This window comes from Malaya genurostris, chromosome 1, assembly GCF_030247185.1.
Source record: "Malaya genurostris strain Urasoe2022 chromosome 1, Malgen_1.1, whole genome shotgun sequence".
NCBI lineage: Eukaryota > Metazoa > Arthropoda > Insecta > Diptera > Culicidae > Malaya > Malaya genurostris.
Window position 1 is genome coordinate 126,845,621 of NC_080570.1, and position 15,152 is coordinate 126,860,772.

Below are 15,152 nucleotides of genomic sequence, written 5' to 3' on the forward strand. Positions count from 1 at the left end.
CCTGATCTTGGATCCAAAATCCCGGCTTAGAATCAAGTTTTGAAATTCGGTTACAGTTCCAGAATTATGGTACTTGGATTCTGATCTGGACTCAACGAGTCAACTACGTAGACGAGAATGAATAAAGCATCAATTTGAAGGGTTGATTTTGTATTATTCTAAGCTGAGATTTTGCTAAAATGCAAACGACCAGCAGCAGGATGACGCAATCGCTCTTGTTTGAAGTGAAACTTGCTCTGCAAACGCCCCGCTTCAATAATGAATTGATTTCTCGATACTAGAACTGGAACTGAGTTCAGCACCTGAACCAACCGGAATGATGCACTTGTTTTACTTCCTGCTCAGTCAACTGTGCAAGCTAGAACCAACGAAACATATCTAGTGTTAACCTTTTTTTTTATATTACCTATTTTACCAGTTAACCTTTTATACCGTGAAAAGGCGTCATTCAAACATTTTAGAAAACTTTAATTTTGAATTATTTGTAATTATGCCATACAACTGAAAATGTTATCATAAATGACTGATCATATTTCTGATGACGTGCAGCAAAAATTATGTTGATACGTTAGACACAACAAGAGATATTCACGATCAAAAACTTATCACTCTTCCTGAGTAAATTTTGAAAAGGCGCCCCATAGTGAAGTAAGTCGTATTCACGACAAAAACCGTACGCAGTATTTGGGTCAAAAATACAGTACAATACTGTAAAATACAGTACGCACACGAACGTTAAGTATATCCAATGAACATCTAGTATTCAACACAATTGCATCGATTTCACAGGAAACTAGGAGCGTCCATACAGTGTCTCAAGTTCATTTTTTCTTGTATAGCATTGGATGCTATATTTTAGCACACCCACCTTATAGCCCAGACTTAACGCCACCGGATTACCATACGAATCGATATCTCTATTGCTTTCTGGACTCAGATAGCGAATATTTATTTTAGTCTGGAATTCATGTATTACCTAGTTGAAAAGGGTGGTTGGCGACTTACTTCTGCACCTCTTTTACCCAATTGACTCAAAACGAATTCTGACCTGAAACCAAAGCTCCGGAACATCGTAACCGAGTCTCACTAATATTAATTGATATTCGTTGTTTTCCTTCAAAATCAATTATAAACAACCATCCTTTTTCTTGTTAACTTTCAGGTAAGCAACCACTTGGCTTCATCACCTGGTTTCCAAATCAGTGTAACTGAGAACCGCATCGCAACCCGTATGAAACCCTACTCCGGCTGACTCCGACAACCCTCGGCGGGAAACGAATGGTTTCCAATTGAATGTATGCGTAATCGATTTCCGCGTAAGACGATTTGCCAATTGATTTTCATTCACTGTTGAATTTGGGTTCGTTTCCCGCTCACTACACACTCGACCGAAATTTTGCGCTGAATTATACCGACGTTTACGTTGGGAAAGTTATTTTATTTCTTGCAATCCGATCCGAAACGTAGCGAAAATAAAATGCTGAGTTCCATTTTTTTCTTTCTTTCTCTCTCCGGTTCGGTTCGGGTCAGGATTCGGTACACTGTTGGGCAAATAATTCCGTATCCTGTCTCGCCCGAGTTGACATGCTAAACGGTTTTTCTGGCATCAACCGACCGAACTGGGGGAAACAAACAAGTTCCCAGTTTGTGTGATGCGTTTTTTCTGTGCAGTTTACAACACGATGACATCCAGAGACGAAGTTTATCAAACCTCCATCGTTTCGTCCATCCACGAGATCCATGGTTTGGTTGGCCCACATTCACAGTTATTCAAGACATTTAACTGCGTTTGTTGAACTAACCGAGCGAAAGTTCACTGCACTGCGAAGCTGTGACGGGTGTTCTCCAGTCCTCCGGACGCTTGGTCGGTCGGTCGAGTGGTGGATGCAAAGAGTTTCCAAATTCTTCATAACTTGCCAAAACCATCTTCCAACCAACCAACCAACCAACTAACCAAAAGTGAAACTTTCCAACTACGACACACGTCATGACAGCCAGAGACAGAGGTTGTCATGGCAAAACACAGAACAACTGAATTTAGCGCAGATGCAAATCAATTCATTAAAAGTGGTCGGAATTTGGGAACATAGCCTAGATCAAGGCTGCGGAATGTTTTGCAGTGCTTGTTCTTGCTAAAATAAATTAAATTAAGTTGATTGTTTTCTGTCCTAGATTTTTGAAACTAGAGAGAAAAAAAACTGTGCTAAAAAATAACATTATCAAACCGCTTACTAGTGAAATGGTGTTTGACTGCTTATCTAACTAGGGAAAAGGTGTTGCCAAAAATGTGTTTTTTTCTATCATTCTGCTCTAATCTCAGCAAACGCTGACAAAGTACCGGGATGTCAACCGTTTTCGTGGTGACGCCGCCAAAGTCACACTCTGCTGTGAGTTCGGCGCAATTTTGGCCCGAAATCAAAAAATCCTTCTCATATATAATCCTAAACGTAGCCAAAAATGTTTACCACCTACCAAGCACTCTACTCAGTAGCCGGAGCAGCAGATTTTATCCAGGCTAGACAACTCTGCAGGTTACCGGTCGTGCGATCTTTCATCTTTCAACGCCTGCTAGCGCAAAACCTAAAGTTAGCAAGGAGCTTTGTTCTAAAAACAGGAAGAAGAAAAAAATCACAGCATGCTTGCGCTTCAACACCGCTTCGAAGTGGTGAGTGAATATTTGCTGCTGGTGATTTTCTTTTTTTTTGTCATTGCTCAAGGGAAACTTTTCAATTTATTTTTGTTAGGGAGAAAACCCGTTGAGTAAGCGGAAAACTCTTTTCGACTGGTTTGTGCCAAAGAATGCAGAAACAAACCAGCAAAGTCGGATCCTTCGAAAGAACGAAAAAACCGGTTGAAAAATATTTCGGAAAGGATTGTTTATCTCCGTTTAGCAAAAATTTCTGGTTAATACAAAAAAAAAAAAAAAACGACGGTATCACACCAGGGATTAAATTTGCGTTAACCGTAAACGTAATTTTGTTTACTAATCTGACGGTAACTTGAGGGTAATTTTTCGGATGAATTTGTGCTAACTTAAGCGATTACTAGGCGACATGGATTTTTTTTGACGTGAATACGTCTTACTTTACTATGGGGCGCCTTTTCAAAATTTTCCTTCTGGGAGAGTGATAAGTTTTTGATCGTAAATAACTCTTGTTGTATCTAACGTATCAACATAATTTTTGCTACATACCTTTTAAAATATGATCAGCAATTTTTGATAAAGTTTTCAGCTATATGCCATAACCAAAAATAAATTTAAATTAGAATTCCGCTTATATATTTGAAGCATTATAGGTGACTTAATCAATCGGTTCCTTTCAGAGCCTCCATCATTTTGGCGTGAATACGCCTTACTTTACTATGAGGCGTCTTTCAAAAATCAACGTTTTTTTTAAAATGCTTGATAAGTAAAGAAGGCAAAAATTTGATGCCTCCTTCATTCTAACCTGCGTAGTTGACTCGTTCAGCTCAGACCAAAATCCGGATCTAGAATCCAATTCTAGGGTTCAGTTCTGAGATTAAGTTTCAGAGTTTTAGCCCTGTTTTTTCATTTCCAGAAGCCAAATCTGATGTTCAGTTCCTCGTCCAGAAACCAAGGCCAGAAACCAATATCAGAATCCTAATACTGAAATCGCATTTCAGAACTGGATTCCAAGCTGGGATTTTGGAATCAAATCATGGATTTGAGATCAGGATCTTGAGTTTAGACCTGGGCTTTGGATCTGAATTTTGAAATTGAGTTCTGGAACTGAAATCTAGGTTCAGACCAGAATACAGTTCCAAAATGCCTGTCTGGAATTCAGATTTAAAGTACAGTTTCAGAATTCTGAACCTGAAACTCTGGAATTTCAGATCGAAATCCGGGAACAAAACTCAGATCCAAAATTAAATTGTATATCCAGAATTTAGTTCTAAACTGCATTCCAGAGTCTAGGTTCAAAGTTCTAGACCAGAATGCTATAAAATTTCGGAAGATTTTTGAACTAAACTTAGAACAGAATTTCTAAACTGAATTTTGGATCCGAATTTGAAAACGGAATTCTGGACCGAAATTCTGTAACTAAAATTCAGCTGCGGATCAGAGTCCAGCTCCATAGTTCGGTGTTAGGATTCAAATTCATAATTCAGTGCCAAACCAGAATCCGTGTCTCGAATTCAGTCCGAAAACACAGGTTCAGTGATCAGTTTAACGATTCAGTTATATAACGAAGTTTCGGAATCCAGTTACCGGACTCAGGTTCAGAATTCAATTCCCGAATATTTCATCAAAATTGAGTTTCAGCTCTAGTATTCTGTTCCTGAATCCAGATTCACATTGATGAAACTGACCGATCCACTTTTTTCGTATTCACGTGATCCGATTATGTCTATGACATTACCCACCCGCCTTTTTTGAGCGCGTTCTTGTTTTGGAAATTTCGAGCGCAGCAAATCGAAAAGTACACAGCAAAAAATAATGAAATTTATCGGTGACTTGAATCCGCGTATGACTCAAATCATAAGAACGTAATTCATAAAATGACTGAGTTTTACAAGAATGATTTAAATATGTGTCGAACGTACACTATTTCTAAAGCAGACGTGTAAAATTACATGATTCAGCATTTACAAGTATGTCAGAACCCCCGGACCCGCACGGACCGAAGAATGCGGCCAACATGGATATTCACCAACGCCATATGGAAGACTCTCATGTAATATTCAATTCACCGGCCCCTGCCGATCGCCAGCTGAAGGCTGGATCTGCCAAAGCCGACCACTGCGACCCAAATATGACATTACCCAATGATACAACCCTAGTTTTAAGTTAGTCGTTAATTGAAATTAGTAAAAGCCCTTGGCATCTTAGAGCTTAAGCAGTGTGCCTTAAACATTGTATTATTGAAAAAAGAAAAAATTACGTCAGAATGCAAACGGGTAAATTTATGTCTCAGAAGACGTAAATTTACCCGTTTTTTTTCTAGGTGCACTCTAAAAAATTTTTATTTTACAGGTGACTTAATCGCTCATACGATGTAATTCATAAAGACCTAATTTGTCAAATGACGGAAAATTTTATTTGTAATGACTTAATGTTAGATGAGCTTGAATTTTACTGGTTTCGACTGTAACTTGCGTTCTGCTAGCAGGTTCGACTGTATAAATTCAAATGCACCTTTTACCAGCCAAGCAGATGTATGCTTCTGTGGCTCAGTCGATTGAAAGACGTACTTGCGATCCAATGATTCTCGGTTCAAGTCGCGGTGCTATCAGTATTCTTTTTCTTTTTTTATTTCAATGAATTTCATGTCACGGAGTCTTAGACACAATATTAAATGTTCTTCGACGTAAATTTGCGTCAGCTGCGACACTCCATTTATGTGCATCTAATAAGATGTAAAATCACATGGTTTTTTTTGATTGTGTGTACATTTCTTGAAAGAATGTCAACGAAACCAAGATCCGTTTGTCGTGTGTCAGCACGCGGTCATACCGCCAAGCTTCTTATTATTTCTACTGAAAATTCAGCTAACAACACCAAAATTTACTTAACTGAATGAAAAATCTCATTCTCGTAGCAAAATACCACCACACATTCTCGTAGCAAAATACCACAAATGAAATTTACGCTTGACGTAAATTCAAGTATGCCGTAATTTTTTCGGTGCTGACACAATATTACATCTACTAACATGTAAATAAAAATTTTGCGTCTGTATCGACGTAAGTTTCAGTTAAATTAACTGTGAAGTCAGTGATATGACTTATCTTTACATGCTTTGTATTGTGAATGTAAGTGAATCGCGACGCTCCTTTTATGTGCATGTGTTTGTTGAAGCTTCTGGTAAAATACGTCAGAAGCGTCCACATCTGTCTAGGTTTATTCGTTGAACAATCGATTTTGAACTGAGATTAGAAATTCCATCACGTTTTCAATAACACGGAATTCATGAGTGGAAACTTTCATATGTATCTTAAACAGAAAATTTCTCAAAAAACGGTACTTTTGTTCCTAAAACCTCATGATTACTGACTATGTTGTTTCTTGATGCAAAATATTAGACATACACACGGATTGCCAAACACATTTCCAGAGATTTTCAGCAGCAAAATGTGATAATCAAGATGGACCTATTCCAATTCGGATGAAACTTTCCACATCTTTTTAGGTATGACGAAGCATTTTTTTTTTTTGAACGAATAAAGTGGCCAATTCGACTCAAGAATAATTTTTGTCGTTACTATGGAGTGTCTTTTCAAAATTTACCCTGTACAAGTATGGGTAGAACTTAATCGTGAATATCTCTTGTCGTATTCAACGCAGCAACATAATGTTTATTCATTTTATCGGCAATAAGGAGTGTATCGAAAAGTAGTTAGCAACATTGATTATTGAATAAAAATCGAAAAAAACGTATTTTGACATCAGTTTTCGATATATTGTAGAAAAATTACATTTTTATGCATTTCACTGATTATATTGAGGAAAATTCTACTTTACTTTTGTGACTTTCCTGGTGGCAGGTGTCCAGTTTTTTTTGAACTCCTGCATCTTTTGGGACACTGTACCTTCCTTCCGAAAGTGCCGCTTGACAATTGCCCAATACCTTTCAATTGGCCGAAGATCCGGGCAGTTCGGTGAGTTGATGTCCTTTTCCACGAATTGTACTTTATTTTTTGACAACCACTGTAGAACGGAGTTGGCGTAGTGGGCTGAAGCCAAAATCCGTCCAGAAGAGTGGAGGAGCCTTATACTTTCTGTACAGTGGCAGCATTCTCTTCTTCAAACATTCTTCCTCGTACACCTTGGCGTTAATTGTGCCCTTCGTGAAGAAAATCGACAACCGCAAATCACAGGTACAAATTGCTTGCCAGACCAACACCTTCTGCCCAAACTTTTCCATCGCCACCGTGGTATCAGCGTCTGTAGAATCCGGTTATACAGTTTTCGCGCTCTTGTTTTGGCCTGAACTGTACCAGGTTGTACCAGGGACTTTTTCGGCACCTTCCGTTTCTTGTACGTTTTCAGGAAGTTCCGAACTTTGATCCGTTGAATCATCCCGATGCTGGTGTTGAATTGATTGACCAAATCCCACGTCGACGCCGATGGGTTTTTCCTGATGTACTCAACCACTTTTAAGTCCCGGCTGGGCTGGCTGGGACCCGTTTTCCTACCGGATCGGGCCAAATCCTTCATGGAAAGGGTCTTACCGAACTTCTCGATAGTATTTTTGACACTGGCGTGGTGCACTTTCACCCGTTTTGCAATTTCGTTGTACGTGACACCACTTTCTGAGCACCAAGTGTGCAGAATTTTTTCTTTCGCGTTTCCGGATCAATTCGACTCATCATTGAAACGATAAACCGTACCAAAACCAATCGATTGCGCTGCTGTTATTGACATGTAAACAAACATGTCACCGCAAAACACGCTGCAAAAAATTAAGCCATTTCAGAGTAATAACTTTTTTAATGTTGCTAACTACTTATCGATATACTCCTTATGGTCAGCAATTTATGATTAATTTTTGAGTGGTATGAGATAACCACAAACAACTCAAAATTGAAATTTTCTACTCTGTTTGATATGAACAATCAATACGGCGAAATTCAGTATCAAAATAAGCCGTACGTCAGTCAGCACCCTTTATAATCGACAATTTGTGATAGAATTTTCAGTAGTATGACAACATCAAACAACTCGTTACCAATTAACGTTTTCTTAAAAGCCTGTTAAGTAAATAAATTACAAAAATTTCATGCTTCATTCATTCTAGCCTGCGTAGTAAATTAGTGCAGTTCAGACCAGAATTCAGTTTCTCATCCAGAATCCAAGGCCAGAATCGAGTACCATAATTATGGAACTGAAACCGAAGTTCAGAACTTGATTTGGAAGTTCAGAACGGAATTTGGGAACCGAATACTGAATCTGCTATCAGGATATTGATTCGAGACGTTGACTTTGGATCTGAATTTTGAAACTGAATTCTGGAACTAAAATAGAGGCTCAGACAAGAATTCAGTTCCAAACATCCTGTCCGGAATTCAGATTTAGAATGCAGTTTCAACATTCTGAACCAGAATTTTTTTATCGTCAGACCGAAATCCATGAACAGAAAAAATTTTTTTTTCATTAATTCAGTTCATTAAAGACTGTCCCAGAAAGTATAGACGCAACCAAAAACCGCTGCCATTTCGCAGAATCTGTCAATTTTTATGGCTGCGTCCTGTTGTTTACACTCTTCTCTAACCACTTGTGTAGTTGTTTATTCGTTTTCATTAGTTTGTTTCGAAATGCGTGGACTTTCAGCAGAACAACGTCGAAAAATTGTGTACAAATGGTGCACAGAACTCGGACTGTCACTGAGAAAGATAGCAAAAATGGAAGGAGTAAGTGAAAAAGCCGTGCGAAATGCAATCAGGAAGTTCGGAGAGGATAACACCTTTGAGGATAAACCGAGAACGGGTCGAAAAAAGGTCCTGCGAACCCTTAGTTGGATAAACGTATATCGAAGGCGTTCGAGCAAAAGAAGGAGGTTTCAGTTCGGAATGTGGTCAAAAAAGTGGGCACTTCGAAGACAAATGTTCTTCGTGCTAAACGTTTGAATCTTCGAACCTATAAGAAGCAGAAACAACCAAAACGTAGTCCGAAACAAGAAGCATTGATCAGGCCGAGGGTTCGAAAGCTGTACAATACGATTCTTGCTGGAAATTTGAACTGCATAATCATGGACGACGAAACCTACGTGAAACTTGATTACAAATCCCTGCCGGGACCACAAAATTATACGGTGCGAGAAGGGCAAGCGTTGAACCAGTCTGAGACATCGATTGAAGTCGAAAAATGTGGTAAGAAAGCTATGGTCTGGCAAGCAATTTGTAGCTGCGGTAAGATTTCGAAACCCTTCATCACCACTGCTTCAACGAACAGCGAAATATACATCAAGGAATGTTTACAAAAACGACTTCTACCCATGATTCGAAGCCACAAGGATCTTCTGGCCAGATCCTGCTTCTTACCACAACTCGAAATCAACGGTAGAATAGTATACTACCAAAACTGTCACTTTCTTCCTAAAAGACATGAATCCACCAAATTGCTCACAACTTCGACCAATTGAGGAATTTTGGGCATTAACGAAGGCACATCTTAGGACGCATGTTTCGGCAGCCGAAACCATTCAACAGTTCGAAAAAGATTGGAAAAATGTGTCAAAACTTATCGCCAAGAAGTCTGTACGGAATTTAATGAGGAACTATTCTGAAAGTGTAATTGAATATAGCAACTAAATTCGGAAGATTTTTTAGCTAAATTCCCAAGAGCGGAATCCTGGATCGGAGTTCTGTAACTATTATTATTAATATTGTTTTTTTTGTATTATTAAATTCTGCTGCTGATAAAAATCCAGGTTCAGAGCTCAGTGCTTGGATTCAGGTTCAGAATTCAGAGCCGAACAAAAATCTTGGTCTCGGATTCAGTTCCACGACACAGGTTCAGTGATCAGTCTAACAGTCTCTGAATTCAATAATTCAGAATTCAGTTACCGAGCTCAGGTTCCGAATTTAATTCCCGTATCTAGCAGTTCTAGTATTCAGTTCCTGAATTCCAGTTCCAGAATTCAGATTATTTCACGTCAAACCCAATTTATTCGTATTCACGGCATCCAGTTATGTCTCTGACATTACCCACCCTCCTTTTTTAAACAGAAAATTCATACTTTGTGTGCATTTTCTTGTAAACTTTTGTAATTCGAAAACTGTTAATAGTATAAAAATAGTGTCGGAAAATTGATTGGGCGGGAGGGTAATGTCAGAGACACAACTGGATGACGTGAATACGAATAAAACTGACATGCTATTTTCACACTTCCGAATATCGATAATCGCACGTATTAGTTGTTTGTGTGAATTTTGAAAGCTTTTAATGCTTTCAGAATTATGCCGGTGTAAAGCGAAACACACGAGAGCCAAGACCGATTACGATGACATTAAAGATGCAATGTTTAAGTTTATTTAAATTATAAAAATTCTCAACAAATCGTTTGGAACCATTTATGATTTCTAAATTTAAGTCTTATGGGCTGAGGACAGTACCGTAAAGTGGCAGTTTTTTTTTGCTATTTTCCCGTTTCAAATTAAATTTTCTTGGAAACGGTGCAGAATATAGAAAAACCCACCTGACAATGTCTTTGAAATTTAGTTGAGAATATTCTGTGAAATTTTCAGAATGATTCATTGAGTTTAGCGGTCGTGTTGCATTTTTTTCTGACTGAAGAACTGCTGAAAATTGGAACGCACGGAAATGCATATCTCTACTTGTTCATCGAATATCTCGCCATTGAAGGCTTGTATTATAAATCTACCGTGACAAAGTCTAGATAATTTAGTTTAAATGCGATTAGTACATAAAAACATACATGTTATCGCGATAAAAATAAAGTCTTGTATTTTTCTGTGAAACAAAGTCAGTTTCAATGCATCCGCCATTTTTTTCGCTTTGGTTTCCTGATAGCATTCTGAAAACGGAGATAGAAATAAAATTGGTTCGACAAGGCTGCCAAACACACATGTAATGTCCAACCGATACGACAGATAAATGTGATAAAACTTGTCATCGAAATAATAAAATGTATGCTGGCAACCTGGTACAGTTTACCTATATACGAGAGAGTACTAGAGAAATGCAATGCGCAAAGGGAATTGAGCGACCCTCCTGGTCGATTTAAAACTCAACACGTGGCCCTCTGTCCTCAGACCTTAAGTATCTACAAACCGGAAGACGCCATCTTGGATTTTAAAATTCTACAACTATAAACGATTGATATGCACTCATCATTACTCAGCTTAATCGGCCACGTAAAGCTTGTACGCAATAAGCAGGGTGGCAAGTGAATTGCCGATTTCAATTTCCCGGGTTTTTCCCGGTTTTCCCGGTGCGCGAGACAAAAAATTCCCGGTTTTGAGAACAGGTTCAAATCGCCTATGTTCAGTATTTTTTTGAATATTGCTAGAAATCCTTTATCCAAAAGAACATCGAGAGTTGAGAAATAAAGTATTTCTTGGTATATCGATTTAGAAATAGGAAATATTCAATATGCCAAGTGCACATAACAATGGGAATAAGTCGTTCTTGATTTTCTCATATAGATAAGTTATGCAATCACTGCGAAAACCGACTTTCGAACCAAGACCCGGAGGGCTGAGTGTCATAAACGGAATTTTCATTTTAAAATTCCCGCGCTTGTCCAATCGGTAAACTTTTATTCTCTCAACGTTGGCAACACTTTTATACACATTCTGTCAAATTTTGACGCATATCGTACGATTAGTTTGGCGTCTATACAAAGAAGTTTTCGTGTGGCGATTTCTATAATGGATGAAAATTTAGAACAACGGCTCGCCTTCGAGGCGCCATTCGGTCGATTGTTGTGCGGTTTCGACGTCATATTCATAGATCCACACCTCATCACCAGTTATGATGCATTCGTTGAATGTGGGGTCACTATCTGCGTTAGAAATCATCTCTTTGGGCACATCAACAGGACGCTGCTTTTGAATGAAATTCAGCTTTTTTGGCTGCAGCCGAGAAGCGACGCGTTTCAAACCCAAAACATCAGTTAAAATGTGTTCGGCTGATCCATAAGAGATGCCCAACAACACTGCAATCTCTCTAATCGGTACAGAACGATTTTGCAACACGATTTGCTTCGCCGATTCATTGTTTTCTTTAGTAACAGATGTTGTTGAGTGGCCAGGGATCTCATCATGATCCAAGCTTGCACGACCACCTTTGAAGCGTTTATACCACTCGTATGCCTGTGTTTTTCCTAGACACGACTCACCAAAGGTATTTTCTAACATTTTCAACGTTTCGGAACACTTAAATCCATTTGCAGCACAAAATTTGATGCACGCACGTTGTTCTAAATTTTCATCCATTATAAAAATCGCCACACGAAAATTTTTCAACTTCTTTGTATAGACGCCAAACAAAAACTAATCGTACGATATGCGTCAAAATTTGACAGAATGTGTATAAAAGTGTTGCCAACGTTGAGAGAATACAAGTTTACCGATTGGACAAGCGCGGGAATTTTAAAATGAAAATTCCGGTTCTTTTTTATCATAAGGTATGTATGTATGTAACGTTTCTGAGCGACCAATTTTCTCAGAGATGGCTGAACCGATTTTCTTGTGGTCCCATGCGAATTTCATCCGGATCCGACTTCCGGTTGTGAAAAGGGTGAACAGGCGGAGATCTGCAGAGTGAAAATATAAGCTCTAATCTTGATTAGAAACTGTTTTTTCGGTTCGACAGACTCCTTGTATCGATTATATGATTTTGAGTGCTTTTTGATATTACGCTCCCAGCATTCAATATAGCATTATCAACGAAACGCTGAGCCACAAGACTTTCAAAACGTTTTTGTTTAAGTATGAGGATTTGCTCAATAGAAGATTTAAGAGTTAAATAATCCTTGGAACGACGTTTAAAACCGACATTCACAATTTGTCCAAATATTTATCTTTAGAACCAACCTCAATGTATTCCATCTTTTTTCGTCTGTTGCTTTGCTACTAATGTTATTCGTATGTACTAGCTCTTCAAGATGAAAACTCAATCTTTTTGACTATTTCAAATTAATTCGCGGTAACAGTAGGATTAAAACAAAAAACATAGCTGGCCAGCGGATATGATAAAAGTGATAAGTCTTGCATTTCACGAAGGAATACAGTATTAACATTCTTGTAATTTTGTCTATAAATCAACACATTTCACTCAGACTTCATGCTCTATAATTCTCTTAAGTGCAGCTCAATAATTCTCTTAAGTGCAGCTTTTACCCCAAATTCGATTATTGTTATAGTCATTTGAAAGCCAAATAATTAAGAATTAAATTTAAAGCCTTATAATTAAAATTGAAATTGTTATTATCCGAACTATTCAGTCTTTTGTAAGACTACCACTAAATAAGTCTTGTTAAGGCTTTCTGCAAAATCAGTAGTTCTTAAGACTCTTAGGATTCAATCTAGGAGTGTATTCTAGAGATAGGCCAAACCGTTCATTACAAAGAATCACTCAAAACTTAATAGTTCTACCGAAAGAATTAGTTCTATTGAATTCTTGGTTTCGTTCTTCTGAAACTTTGTATGTTTCTTCGAAAATAATATGAGAGCTACAGATTACAGATTCAATAATAGTGAGTACTTTTTGCATGTATTTCTACCAACAATAATTCTCTTTTTATACGTTATCAAAGGTCACGAATGTGTGTAACTTCTACCAGATTCCTCAAACCAGCAAACATTCCGAAAAACGCAACTAACTTGTATACATCCTCTAAGAATTCGATTTTGTTTCATTTATATATAGAGAACTATCATTTTAAATAAAGAACTCAAATTTACTCACTCTTCGAGGAGAAATAACTCGTTGAACTGTTCGTGAACGGATTTCCCATCTCTAGTATGTTCCAATACTATATTACCCTAGTATAGTCTAAAAAAAGTATACCTAAGGTTAAAAATGAACAACAAACAATTATCCTCTTGATTCCATATAAAAACATATACGATATTCTTTCAAAATTGAATTTTGGCGAAACAGAACAAAATCCTTCTAAAATTTTTAATATGGACTTCTGTCGCTCTGGAAAAACAACAACAATCTATGCCTCTAGTGACTGAGACGATCTAAGTTTGATTCTTCGTCGACATCAACACCTGCATTCTTGTAAATTCTACTATGAAATCCATAGGTAAGGATGTTTAATATAAATTAAACATTCACTGAACAAATCAAACCTTTGTAAGGTTTTTCTAAACCTTTGTAAGGTTTTTCTAAACCTTTGTAAGGTTTTTCACAAACTCTCAGAAACCAATTTCAACTCTCAAAGAAGGAAATAAAGTTTTACTCAACTTCTCACTTAAACACAAAATGGAGTATTACCTCCAACTTTTCTTTTGTTTAATCAGGAAAATCATGATTTACTACGATTAAGGCTAGTAATTTTTTTCCCGGATTTACACTAAAATTCCCGACTTTTTCCCGGTTTTCCCGATTTTCCCGGTCACTTGCCACCCTGAATAAGACCTGAATAAAAATATCTTTTATGAAAAAAAAAAAAATTTTAGTGCACCGTTCACAAAAATGACATAAAGAACTTAATTGGAAAATTTAAAATACCAGCTGCCGATTGTTGATTGATACAAACTCATTTAATATACAGTTTAGTATCGAGTCACTCAGTCTCGTATGCAGTCCTACGTCAATCTCGCACTCATGTCTCCGACACGATCTTTTCATAGTTTTTAATAATATAAGATAGCTGTATCGAAAAAATAGGCAGCCCTTCAATGAACCGTTTTGCATGTTATTTTTCTGAAAGATTTATCGTTGCTTTTGGATTATTTTTTCTATTTACTTTGAATTCCGCGGATGATTTCAGTAATGCCAAAACGATAAAATCTCCGGATCACATCTGTGCTGAGATTGCACATTCTTTTTTCATCTACATTATCACTACATCATGGGTTATGTTTAAACATGGACTAAACATAAAGCATGACCTTGCCGTACCAAAGTTTGCTTTTTTTTTCTCGCATATGTCAGGATTTTCGCGCAGCGTTGTTCATTAATCAAACTTTATCAAGATTAAACCCAACCACATCCCGGCGACGGAACCACGGAACGCCACACGAGGGGTTCCCTAGGTTCTGTACGGACCTCGGCATCAGTAAACCGATGGGTTTTTACACAGCCAATGAGTGCTGCTTTTTCCAGTTATCCGAAACCGTACCCAACCCGACGTTCGTTCACGAATCCGGATCCTCCACATGGGTTGGCCAGCGTCCGCACCCGCCTTCGCCGGTTTTGACTGTTTGACCACTTTTCCGCCGGTGCGAATAGTCATTACTTTGCAGGAAACAAAAACGAAACGGAGGAAAAAAAAGTAGACGCAACAACAATGGCGAGGATCCGAACATTAGCGCACTCTGGTGGAACTGAAGCCGGTGACTGAACGCCAACGCCATCGGTGAAAAATGGTGGGACATAATTGCAGTGTTTCGTCGGAATTTTTATACCGGGGAAAAAACCCATGCTTTGTAAAATGGGGCTTCGAAAATTCCAATCCGGTTAAATTGTCCGATTATGGCTCGACGTTAGC

At 38.0% G+C, this 15,152-nt stretch overlaps 1 protein-coding gene across 3 annotated transcripts in view; it reads left to right on the forward strand.

The window, feature by feature from the left end:
• Positions 1 to 15,152, forward strand: part of LOC131425728 (uncharacterized) — a 771,700-nt gene that overhangs the window by 214,307 nt on the left and 542,241 nt on the right. The window contains exon 2 of one of the 3 annotated variants that reach the window (XM_058587828.1): positions 1,163 to 1,316. The exons of the other annotated variants lie outside the window; for them this stretch is intronic. The gene's annotated coding sequence lies outside the window, so the exon portion shown is untranslated. The remainder of the gene's footprint in view (positions 1 to 1,162; positions 1,317 to 15,152) is intronic. 3 annotated transcript variants of the gene reach the window in all.